This window comes from Lolium perenne, chromosome 4, assembly GCF_019359855.2.
Source record: "Lolium perenne isolate Kyuss_39 chromosome 4, Kyuss_2.0, whole genome shotgun sequence".
Lineage (NCBI taxonomy): Eukaryota > Viridiplantae > Streptophyta > Magnoliopsida > Poales > Poaceae > Lolium > Lolium perenne.
The window spans coordinates 193798132-193811011 of record NC_067247.2 but is presented as its reverse complement, the minus strand read 5'-3'; positions in this window follow the sequence as shown (position 1 = coordinate 193811011).

Below are 12880 nucleotides of genomic sequence, written 5' to 3'. Positions count from 1 at the left end.
CACACCGTCATGGGTACCACGTCACACTCGATGGTGTCCTCATACGGTCCAATCTTGAAAGTGACGGTGACGGTATGTTGTATCTTGACGTTGCCCTTGTCACTCAACCATTGGATATGGTAAGGGTGAGGATGCTTGCGGAGAGTGAGGTGGAGCTTCTCACACAACTCGGTGCTCGCAAGGTTATGGCAACTTCCACCATCTATGATGACCTTGATCGACTTGCCACCAATTCCGGCACGGGTTTGGAAGATGTTGCACCGTTGTTCTTCCATAGCATGAGGTTGTGTGGTTAGCACCCGTGTGACCACAAGTGAGGGACTTGGGTCATGCTCACATAAGAGAGGATCTTCTCCACTTTCTTGCTCATAAGCTTCTTCACTTTCCACGGCGGCTTGCACAAGGGCTTCATATTCATCCTCATCAAGAGTCTCGATGTCACCATTCTCCATAGTGATCATGACCTTGGTGTTCTTGCACTCAAACGATTTGTGACCTTGGGTGCCACACTTGAAGCAAGTGACACTAGAGGGTCCCGTGGATGCCTTAGAGGAGGCGGTGGAGGAGACCGTTTGCTTCATGCGACTTTGGATAGTCGGTTTCTTGGAAGGTGTAGAGGATGCGTCGGCCTTGGCGCTTGTAGCATAAGGAGTTGATGTAGTAGGAGGAGTCGATGTAGCGAGCTTGGAGGAGAAATATGACTTGGCCTTGGAGTACTTGATGTCCTCAATCACTTGGCGCTCGGCCTTTGATGCTTGGTGGACTAACTCAACCATGTTGGAGTAGGGTTGGAACTCGACGATCCTCTTGATGGGATAAGTAAGGCCATTGAAGAAGCGAGCAATGGTTTGTTCTTCGGACTCTTGGATGTTGGCTCGCATCATAGTGAGCTCCATCTCCTTGTAGAACTCCTCAACAGTCTTGGTGCCTTGCTTCAACTTTTGGAGCTTGTTGAAGAGGTCGGTCATGTAGTGCATTGGGACAAAGCGAGCATGCATCTCCTTCTTCATATCTTCCCAAGTGTCAATTGGAGGTTCACCCTTCTCTTCTCGGAGAGTGAGTACTTGCTCCCACCAAGTGTTGGCGTAGTCTTCAAACTCGAGTGATGCCATAGCCACTTTCTTGGCACCGGAGTAGTTGTGGATGCGGAAGATCTTGTCCACCTTGAGTGCCCATGAGAGGTAGGCTTCGGCGTCGTCTTCACCTTTGAACTTGGGCATGTTGAACTTGAGTTTGCCATACATGTTCTCTTCATCCTCCAAGTTTCTTCTACGAGGAGGGACGCCTTCATCTCTTGCGGCGAGAGGAGGAATAGGAGGTCTTCTACGGCCAACCATAGCATTGGGTTGGCGTTGAAGATGAACGCTTGCTTCACTTGGTTCACGATGAGGATGTGGTTGAAGATCTTGTCGTGGTTGAGGACGATGCTCAATGTTGGGTCTCTCATCTTGATCATGGTGTAGCTCTCCCCGTCCACGTTGATCATGGCGAGGGCGGCGACGGAGATCTCGCCGAGGTTGATCTTGAGGACCTTGGTCTTGGGGATGGCCATCACGCCCATGGTGGGCATGGCGATCCGCTTGTTGACGATCTTGGTGAAGGACTTGGTCTTGTGGAGGACACTCATGTGGACGAGCATGGCGATGTATTTCTCCACGCCTAGAATTGGAGCGGGAGTCTTCATGACGAGCATGTGAGCGATGAGGTCGATGATGGTCTTCATGCCTTGAAGAGGAGCTTGAGGACGAAAGGCCACCATGAGAATAGTAATCTTGTGGCGAGCTTGATGAAGAGGAAGTAGAGCGGTGTCGACGATGACGACCCAAGTTGGTGATGGCGCGCTCGAGGCTATCCATGCGCCGCTCCATGTTGGCATCATTGGCCGCCATTTGGCCATTCAAGTTGTCCGTAGCTTCACGAAGAAGAGCCAAGTCTTGGTTCACGGCGGAGAAGTTGTGAGCCACCTCATCGTATTGCTCATCGATGCGCGTCTCGAAGAGGGTGAGTTGCTCCTTGAACTCTTGTCGTTGCGTCCATAGGTTGTGTTGAGTAGCCAACCTCTCGGTGTTGCGCAGGATCTCTTCATCCCTATTGGTATCTCCGTTCCTATCCATGATGTAAAGACAAGAACTATGTTGTGTATGTTAGTGGAAGGAGACTACCTCGCACTCTTACCAAGGTAAGATAGTATTGAGGTAATCCACCAAACCGAAAGCAAGATCAAGTGTATCGGGAACACACGCAAGACCACACGCAAAAGCTAGCAAATATGGTGTTAGGCGAGTGTTGTGGAAAGCCAAAAGACAAATCCAAGATCGAGTATGTTGTTAAAAGTGGGTAAAGTCCAAAAATCCAAATGTCAATGTGAAGATCACTATAAACACGGAAAAAGTTGTGGAACACACACACGAGATAAGCGGGGTTAGTGCAACCAAAAGTGAGCGGAAAAGTGTATGTATAAGTGCTCGGTGTCACACTAACACAAGGAGAGCCAAAGCTTTGGTTGCAAAGGAAGAGACAACAAGATTTACACGCGGCCTCTCTTCTCCTATCTCTCTTTGCTTAGAAGCTTTTTCTCTTTTGTATATGGTGGCACTTGCACTCGTTTGTATCTTTGGTGGCACGTGGACACTTTTGTATGTATGGGCGTATGGATGTATGATGCTACTCGCACTCTTTTTGTGTTTTTGGGGCTTTTTCACGCACTATGTTAGCGTTAGCCTCGCTTTTGCTATCTTGCCACACGAGTGTTTGCTTGGGTGCCTTACTCAACGCGACACACACACCTCACAATGCGGGGCCACGTGCAATGTCTCGCAACACTAGACAAGCAATGCTCGATGGGATAGATCGCAAAAGGAAGAGGGGTTACAAGGTGAAAGCTGCAAGTTATACCTGCGATGATGGTGGTGGTGGTGGTGGTGGTGGTGGTGGAGATCGCCGGAAGTCGAGGTCGAAGGAGGGCGCGAAGATGCGCCCGGTCTGGGGTCCGGTTGGACCGGCTCCTGGACCGGCCTGTCCGGTTGCCGCCCGGTCGACCGGGTTCTGTGCTGGCTCGTCCGGTCTGTGGCCCGGTTGACCGGGTTCGAAACCGGGTTTCACGATTTGGAGCTTTCTCTCTCCTGTTCTTCCCCAAACCAAAACCAAATCGACCAAAATGAAGGGAAACGATGGAATCGGAGGCTCAAAGTTGGGGAAATAGTAGATCAAGCACAACAACACCAGATCCACGGACCAAAACCACTCAAAACGCAACCAAATCACAGATCGGTCAAGAGGCAATTTAGGGCTATTTTTTGGAAAAATTTCTAGGAACGAAATCGGGTGGGTGGGAGGTCAAATCCGCGGTAACCAAGAGCTGCTGATACCATATGATGAGGTCTAAGACCCCGTGTGTGACCCGATCTCGCGGATTGACTTCGAAACCAAGAGGGGAGATGGGAAAACGCGAGGAACACGAAGAACACGATGAACATGAGGAACTCCGAGACTCACGCACGCACACCAACCCGATACACCTGATACTTACCCCCGTGGCTCGATGGACCACGCCAATAGAATCACCCGGAAGAGGCACGCGGCAGAATTCCCGGTGAGAGATTGGTGTTGGAGAAAAGAGATTGGTGAGGGAGAGAGAGTAGCTTGTACTAGAATCTCACTCAACAATATCCAAATCAACAACAAGGATGGCCTTGATTACAGAGGGATGATACCCAAGGGAGACTAAGCTCAAAGGTAGGTTTGAGTTCAAAACAAGTCTAAAGAGCTAATGAGGGGTTCCAGCTACTTATATAGGCACACATGGCCAGCAAGGGCGAACAGGTACGCAAAAGGATAAGTTAAGGCAGCTTGGTGGGGCATTCTCGTCAGGTCCGGTTTGGGTCCGGTCTGACCGGACCTGGGACCGGGCTGTCCGGTCAGGGGTCCGGTCTGACCGGGCCTGTGACCGGGCTGTCCGGTCATGGGTCCGGTCGACCGGGCGCAAACCGGGAAACTGCGAAGTTTCCGGTCCTGGGTCCGGTCGTCGTCCGGTACGAGGGGGCTGGCCCGGTTTGCGCCCGGTCGACTGGGCCTGTGACCGGGGCGTCCGGTTGTAGGTCCGGTCTGACCAGGTCCTGGACCGGCCAGCGTCCGTCTCTTCCTTGGAGCGCTTCGGGCGACGTCGGCTTCGGCTTCATGATCATCTCCATGTCCAGTTGCTTCTCTCCCTCCCTTGACCTTGGCTTGTCCTCCTCACCGGGGTCTTGATGCGCCTTGTACCTAATGACACATAGCACGTTGGCATGAGGTAGCAATCCATCCAAAGGGGTACCAAGATCAAGGGTGGTGAGGAGCGAGTTCACCTCATCATGGAGAGCCTTGACTCGGGCTCGTGTCATCGGTCCACTTGGGGGACTTGTTGGTCTTGGTGTGGAGGTGACCGAAGGCCACCCCGCATCACAAGACACCAAAGAAGGATCAAGCATCTAATGATCAAGCACGCGCATGATCAAGCATCACCGTCGATTGCCGGATCATCCACATGGCCACCACCATTCGCCGTAGCATCATCACCTTGGGCATCACTCGTGGCAGCCTTGTTCGGCGGGACTTTTATTGAGCACCCTGTGCGCGACCCCGGATGCGGAGGACGCCTCGCCCATCGCCACCTCCAAAGTTGTCAAGGACACCATCTTGGTGGCTGGTTCTTGGTGGCGGCCTTCTTCGGCGCTAGTATCTTCTGCGGCTTGTTGCCGGCTTCTTCGGCCGCTTGGTCAGAGCGGGAGCTGGAGCAACAGCTCCGATCTCCATGACATGCCCAGCCGCTTCCGCTTTCCGTTTGGGATGAAAACTTCCTGGGCGCCGTCGACCACGAGCTCCTTGGCGATGACTGGTGCGGCGGCTCGAGATTTGGGAGTGATGACCCACAAGTATAGGGGATCGCAATAGTCTTCGCGGGAAGTAAAACCCAATTTATTGATTCGACACAAGGGGAGACAAAGAATACTTGAAAGCCTTAACAGCGGAGTTGTCAATTCAGCTGCACCTGGAAACAGACTTGCTCGCAAGAGTTTATCAGTAGTAACAGTTTTATAGCAGTAGCAGTAGTGAAATAACAGCAGCAGAGTAACAAAGACAGCAGTAGTGATTATAGTAAATAGCAGGATTAAAATACTGTAGGCACAGGGATGGGTGAACGGGCGTTGCATGGATGAGAGAAATGAAGGAGATATGCCCTAGAGGCAATAATAAAAGTGGTTATTATTTATATCTTTTTGTTTATGATAAATGTTTATATATCATGCTATAATTGTATTAACCGAAACATTAGTACATGTGTGATATGTAGACAACAAAGAAGTCCCTAGTATGCCTCTTAACTAGCTTGTTGATTAATGGATGATTAGTTTCATAATCATGAACATTGGATGTTATTAATAACAAGGTTATATCATTGTATGAATGATGTAATGGACACACCCATTTAAGCGTAGCATAAGATCTCATCATTAAGTTATTTTCTATAAGCTTTCGATACATAGTTACCTAGTCCTTATGACCATGAGATCATGTAAATCACTTATACCGGAAAGGTAATTTGATTACACCAAACACCACTGCGTAAATGGGTGGCTATAAAGGTGGGATTAAGTATCCGGAAAGTATGAGTTGAGCCATATGGATCAATAGTGGGATTTGTCCATCCTGATGACAGATAGATATACTCTGGGCCCTCTCGGTGGAATGTCGTCTAATGTCTTGCAAGCATATGAATGAGTTCATAAGAGACCACATACCACGCAAGATTTCCAGTAAAGAGTACTTGTCAGGAGACGAGGTTGAACAAGGTATAGAGTGATACCGAAGATCAAACCTCGGACAAGTAAAATATCGCATGACAAAGGGAATTGGTATCGTATGTGAATGGTTCATTCGATCACTAAAGTCATCGTTGAATATGTGGGAGCCATTATGGATCTCCAGATCCCGCTATTGGTTATTGGTCGGAGTGAGTACTCAACCATGTCCGCATAATTCACGAACCGTAGGGTGACACACTTAAAGTTGGATGTTGAAATGGTAGAACTTGAATATGGAATGGAGTTCGAATATTTGTTCGGAGTCCCGGATGAGATCCCGGACATCACGAGGAGTTCCAGAATGGTCCGGAGAATAAGATTCATATATAGGAAGTCATATTCCAAGTTTGGAAATGATCCGGTGCATTTATGGCAGGTTCTAGAAGGTTCTAGAAAAGTCCGGAAGAAATCATCATGGAAAGTAGAGTCCCGGAGGGACTCCACCTTGCATGACCAGCCAACCCTAAAGGGGAGTAGTCCAAGGTGGACTCCTCTAGGGTGGCCGGCCAACCCCCCTCATGGAAGGGGGGAATCCCATCCCAAGTGGGATTCCCACCTTGGGTAGGTTTCCCTACATATGGGAGGTTTCATTGTTGGGGTCTTATTCGAAGACTTGGATACCAACACTTGGGGATTTCCACCTATATAATGAGGAGGAGAGGGAGGGGGCTGCCCACTCTTGGCCGCACCACCTAGGGCTGCCCTTGGCCGGCGCCCTAGCCTCCCCCTCTCTCCCCAAACCCTAGCGGTCTCTCTCCTCCACCACATCCCGCACGCTTAAGCGAAGCTCCGCCGGATTTCTCCACCACCACCGACACCACGCCGTCGTGCTGTCGGATTCAAGAGGAGCTACTACTTCCGCTGCCCGCTGGAACGGGGAGGTGGACGTCGTCTTCATCAACAACCGAACGTGTGACCGAGTACGGAGGTGCTGCCCGTTCGTGGCGCCGGAAGCGATCGTGATCAAGATCTTCTATGCGCTTTTGCAAGCGGCAAGTGAACGTCTACCGCAGCAACAAGAGCCTCATCTTGTAGGCTTTGGAATCTCTTCAAGGGTGAGACTCGATACCCCCTCGTTGCTACCGTCTTCTAGATTGCATCTTGGCTTGGATTGCGTGTTCGCGGTAGGAAAATTTTTGTTTTCTATGCAACGTTATCCTACAGTGGTATCAGAGCCGTGTCTATGCATAGATGGTTGCACGAGTAGAACACAATGGTTTTGTGGGCGTTGATGCTTATGTTATATTTAGTTTGAGTACTTTGCATCTTTGTGGCATAGTGGGATGAAGCGGCTCGGGCTAACTTTACATGACCGCGTTCATGAGATTTGCTCCACGCTCGACATGCAACTTGTATTGCATAAGTGGCTTTGCGGGTATCTGTCTCTCCTACTATAGTGAAGATTCAATTTACTCTTCTATTGACAACACTAGTATCACCGTTGTGGTTCATGTTCGTAGGTAGATTAGATCTCTATCGAAAACCCTAAACCACGTAAAATATGCAAACCAAATTAGAGACGTCTAACTTGTTTTTGCAGGGTTTGGTGATGTGATATGGCCATAATGTGATGATGAATATGTATGAGATGATCATTATTGTATTGTGGCAACCGGCAGGAGCCTTATGGTTGTCTTTAAATTTCATGTTGAGTAGTATTTCAAAGTAGTTGTAATAGTTGCTACATGAGGTGAACAACCATGAAGACGGCGCCATGAATCTTGACGCTACGCCGACGATAATGGAGATCATGCCCGTTGATGATGGAGATCATGTCCGTGCTTTGGAGATGAAGATCGAAAGCGCAAAGACAAAAGGGCCATATCATATCACATATGAATTGCATGTGATGTTAATCCTTTATGCATCTTATTTTGCTTAGATCGCGACGGTAGCATTATAAGATGATCCCTCACATTAATATCAAGATAATAAAGTGTTCTCCCCTCGTATGCACCGTTGCCAAGGTTCGTCGTTTCGAAGCATCTCGTGATGATCGGATGTGATAGACTCAACGTTCATATACAACGGGTGTAAGCCATGTTGCACACGCGGAATACTTGGGTTTGCTTGACGAGCCTAGCATGTACAGACATGGCCTCGGGACAACGGAAACCGAAAGGTTGAACACGAGTCATATGGATGATATGATCAACATGTTGATGTTCACCATTGAATCTACATCATCTCACGTGATGATCGGTTTTGGTGTAGTGGATTTGGATCGTGTACCACTTAACAACTATGAGGGATGTTGTATTAAGTGGGAGTTCATTAGTAATTAGATTAAAACATGAACTAATTATCTTAAACATAGTCTGAGTAGTATTTTGAATTAATTTTGTAGTATTGGCATCCGTTTTTCTACCATGCGTTAGTCTTGTAATTGAGATAGAAATACTGTTAAAATCTGATAAGAAACTTTACGGATTGGTACCGTATTGTTAATGAATCAAGAATTGATTAAGTCCTATTGCAAACTTTTAGTAAACCTCACATTGTTGATTCAAAGAGCTATGGTTTCAATTAGTACCTAAAGTTATCTTGTCTCCTTGAAACTTGAAGTTCAAATCTGTTTGAAAAGTAAGGAGCTGAAAATTTAGTTTTCAGAAATAATCAAGGTATGAGATATATGTGATATCTAAGACCTTATTGCAAGATGATAGAATATAATTTGGTGAGACTACATAAACTCATAAGTTTTATGGGAATGTATGAAGGTTGAAGACGCCAGGCGTCACAATCCTCCAACTATTGGGGCACTAATAATATTCGCATATCCATGAAGTTGTCATCCTTAGTATGCACCGTTGCTAAGACTCGTCGTTTCGAAGCATCACGTGATGATCGGGTGTGATAGATTCTACGTGTGCATACAACGGGTGCAAGCCAGATTTGCACATGCGAATACCAAGGTTAAAACTTTACGAGCCTAGCATGTACATACATGGCCTCGGAAAATCGTCTTGATATGATGGATAAAACTATGAGTGAAATTGTTCATCATATTACAAAGTTACTAATAGTGAAATCTGAAACACTTGTCATATGATGATCAACTTCAAAGTAAGAACCTCAAGGTTATTGGTATTTGACCAACAAACCTAGAAGTTAATGATGTTGAAGTGTTTTTCTGAATAATGAGGAAAGCTAAAAAGAGAAACTACAAAAGATATTTTGGCAAAAAGAAAAGAAAAGACTAGAAGGTCTAGCTCAGGTGTATATAAATGATATACATGTTATGGTTGTATTCCTAGTTAAGTCACACTATGAAATTCTTGGGTATTAGTACTACATTGGTTGGTATGAAGTGTCATACAAAACAACGCAATACAAGAATACAATGGCCTAAGTGACTGACAAGGAATATGATAGGAATACACGTCTGGAACAAAATAAAGTGTTTTTATGTTCGTCGTTGGCATTCTATCTAGCCCTTAGAATTTATAATAAAGAACTTAATAATTGTTATTTTGCTCTGGTCAAATGAAAACAATGAGTTGTTCAAATTATGACATTACTCCATGTGTGATGGATAAGTTATTATAAATCTTAATGGTGAAACACACACACATAATACTGACGCTAAAATGCCATAAGGCAAATGATTTGAATTCCACTTATTTGTGGAACCGCCATTTAGGTCATGTTAGAAAGGAACGCATGAAGGAACTCCATGCAAATGGATTTTTGGAGTCATTTGATTTTTGAATCATTTGGCGCTTGCAAATCTTTTCTAAAGAGAATGATTAAAATACCGTTCATAGGCCAAGAGTTGAACGGGCAACAAACTTAGTGGAAAAATACATAATGATGTATGTGGTTCACTGAGCATAGTTGTGTGCGGGAGATTCTTCTACTTCATGAAAACTTTCAACAATGAATTGAGTATATATGTGGATATATTCAATAAGGAAGAAGTTTGAAACATTTGAATGAATTCAAATAAGTTTCAGCATGAAGTGGAAATCATCGTAATAGAAAAGTCAAATATCTATGATTGGATCATGGTGGAAATATTTGAATTACGAGTTTTAGCGAACATCTAAGAGAGTTATGAAATTGTTCTACAACTCACATTTATTGGAGTATCATAGTGATGATGAAGTATCCAAGAGATGTATCCAAACCTTGTTGGATCAATGATGAGATAAAATATTATGACGCCATTATATTTTTGTGGATTATGCTTTAGTGACTACCGCTTTTACACTGAATAGAGCATCATCATGATCCGTTGAAATGACACCATACAAGTTATGGTATGGGTATAAAACCTGATAGTCTTTTCTTAAATTTTGGTATGCATAGCATAAGTAAATAAGTTTACAACCAAAATCGGATGAATGTCTTTGTTGGTTATCCCAGAGATTTGATTGGGAATTCTTCCCACGAGACAAAGACAAAAGTGTTTGTCAATGTTTCTTATTTCCGAGAAATTTTTTCTAGTGAAGTATTTGAGTGGGAGGACAATATAATTTGATAAGGTTTATGAACCTGAGCATAATGATCAGAGTAGCGCAGCATCGGAATTGGTTTCGGAAGCGGCCACAACGATCATGGCTCCCATGACTACAAAGTGTTTTAGTCATGGAGATCGAAGTACATATTGAACCTTTTAGGTATGGTTTACTTTGTGATCAAATAAATGATTTGTGGACAAAGGATTGATTTTGAACAATGATAAACCAACTACAAACAAGGAAGTTATGATGGGCCCTGACTCCGTTAAAATGGCTATACGCCATGAAATCCAAGATAGATGAATACTTTTTGAAAGTAAATAGATCTATAAAATTGATGGACTTGGATGAAATATCCTTGAAGAAGCTTGACTTGTCGAAAAGTTGTTTATGACAAAGTTCAAAGAGTTGACTACGACAAGATTAGATCTTCCGTAGCAATGCTTAAAGTCTATATGGATTATTCTAGTAAACACTACATATTTCCTTTATGAGATATGTTAGTAGGATGGCAAAATACATTACTTATCAGAAGTGTGTATTAAAGGTGTATACAAGATACAACCAAGAGTTTTGCTGGTCCGTGGAATACTAGATAGGTATACGACTTCAAATTGGATGAAGTAAGTATCACGGAGTTGGAATCTTCACCAGATGAAATAGTCAAAGAGTTTTTGATTTCATCAGAGATGATGAAGAGGCTTGCATTTGCAAGAAATTAAGTGGGAGCGCTAAGACACATTTATTACACTTTATGTAGGTGACATATAGTTGGTTATAAATGATGTAATTATATACTTGATTAAAAGGTTTCATTGAGAAATTAATTTCAATGAAAGGATATGGACTGAAACATATCTAGTGTCAAGATCTATGAAGATAGATTGAAACACAAAATAAGTTTAAGTTAAAGTACATAGAATGGATATTGAAATAGTTCAATATAGAAATATTAAGAAAATGTTCTTGTCATGTTAAAGTTTTAACAAGACTTTAGTGTATCTGACACTCAATGAGTAAAAACACATGAGTGATTATAGATCACGAATAATATGTACACAATCAGATATCATGTGCTATAAAGTGTTATGAGCATATACCAGAATGATTCATATGATGATCATTGGACGACAGTAAGAATATCCTTGAGTACTTTAGAAGAACTAAGGATATATATATATATATTTTTGTATGAAGAAATGACAAACAAATCGTTGTAAGGTGTTACACCAATATTGTTGTTGTCACATATAAAATATAATTTCAATCTCAAATTAGACTAAGTGTTGTTTAAAAGGTAGCACAATGAGCTAGAAGTTGTCTATGCTAGATTTAGAAGAGTTCTAAATATTGTGACGGATTCTACAAAAGAAGGCAGAATATGTCATTGCTTTGACAATGACAAAGGATGTTAAAGTCAAGAGGTTCTTTGAGAACTTGGTGTAGTTCCGACAGTCGAACTTTGAAGCTATATTGTATGTGACAATATTAGTGACATATTTCAGACCGCGGAATTAAGGTTCCACCAGAAGACCAAACATATTTAATGCCGACTCATTTGGAAATGAGTGATGCGTTGAAACGCAAATGAATTACAAAATACATACGTTTCTGAGCGTGTCAGATCCGTTGACTAAAAACCTCTCCCGTGAGCAATACATGATAAAGCACCATAAGGCCAAGGTGTTATATCTTTACAAATGTAAAACTAGATTATTGACTCTAGTGCAAGTGGGAGACTGAAGGAGATATGCCCTAGAGGCAATAATAAAAGTGGTTATTATTTATATCTTTATGTTTATGATAAATGTTTATATATCATGCTATAATTGTATTAACCGAAACATTAGTACATGTGTGATATGTAGACAACAAAGAAGTCCCTAGTATGCCTCTTAACTAGCTTGTTGATTAATGGATGATTAGTTTCATAATCATGAACATTGGATGTTATTAATAACGAGGTTATATCATTGTATGAATGATGTAATGGACACACCCATTTAAGCGTAGCATAAGATCTCGTCATTAAGTTATTTGCTATAAGCTTTCGATACATAGTTACCTAGTCCTTATGACCATGAGATCATGTAAATCACTTATACCGGAAAGGTACTTTGATTACACCAAACACCACTGCGTAAATGGGTGGCTATAAAGGTGGGATTAAGTATCCGGAAAGTATGAGTTGAGGCATATGGATCAATAGTGGGATTTGTCCATCCCGATGACGGATAGATATACTCTGGGCCCTCTCGGTGGAATGTCGTCTAATGTCTTGCAAGCATATGAATGAGTTCATAAGAGACCACATACCACGGTATGAGTAAAGAGTACTTGTCAGGAGACGAGGTTGAACAAGGTATAGAGTGATACCGAAGATCAAACCTCGGACAAGTAAAATATCGCATGACAAAGGGAATTGGTATCGTATGTGAATGGTTCATTCGATCACTAAAATCATCGTTGAATATGTGGGAGCCATTATGGATCTCCAGATCCCTCTATTGGTTATTGGTCGGAGTGAGTACTCAACCATGTCCGCATAATTCACGAACCGTAGGGTGACACACTTAA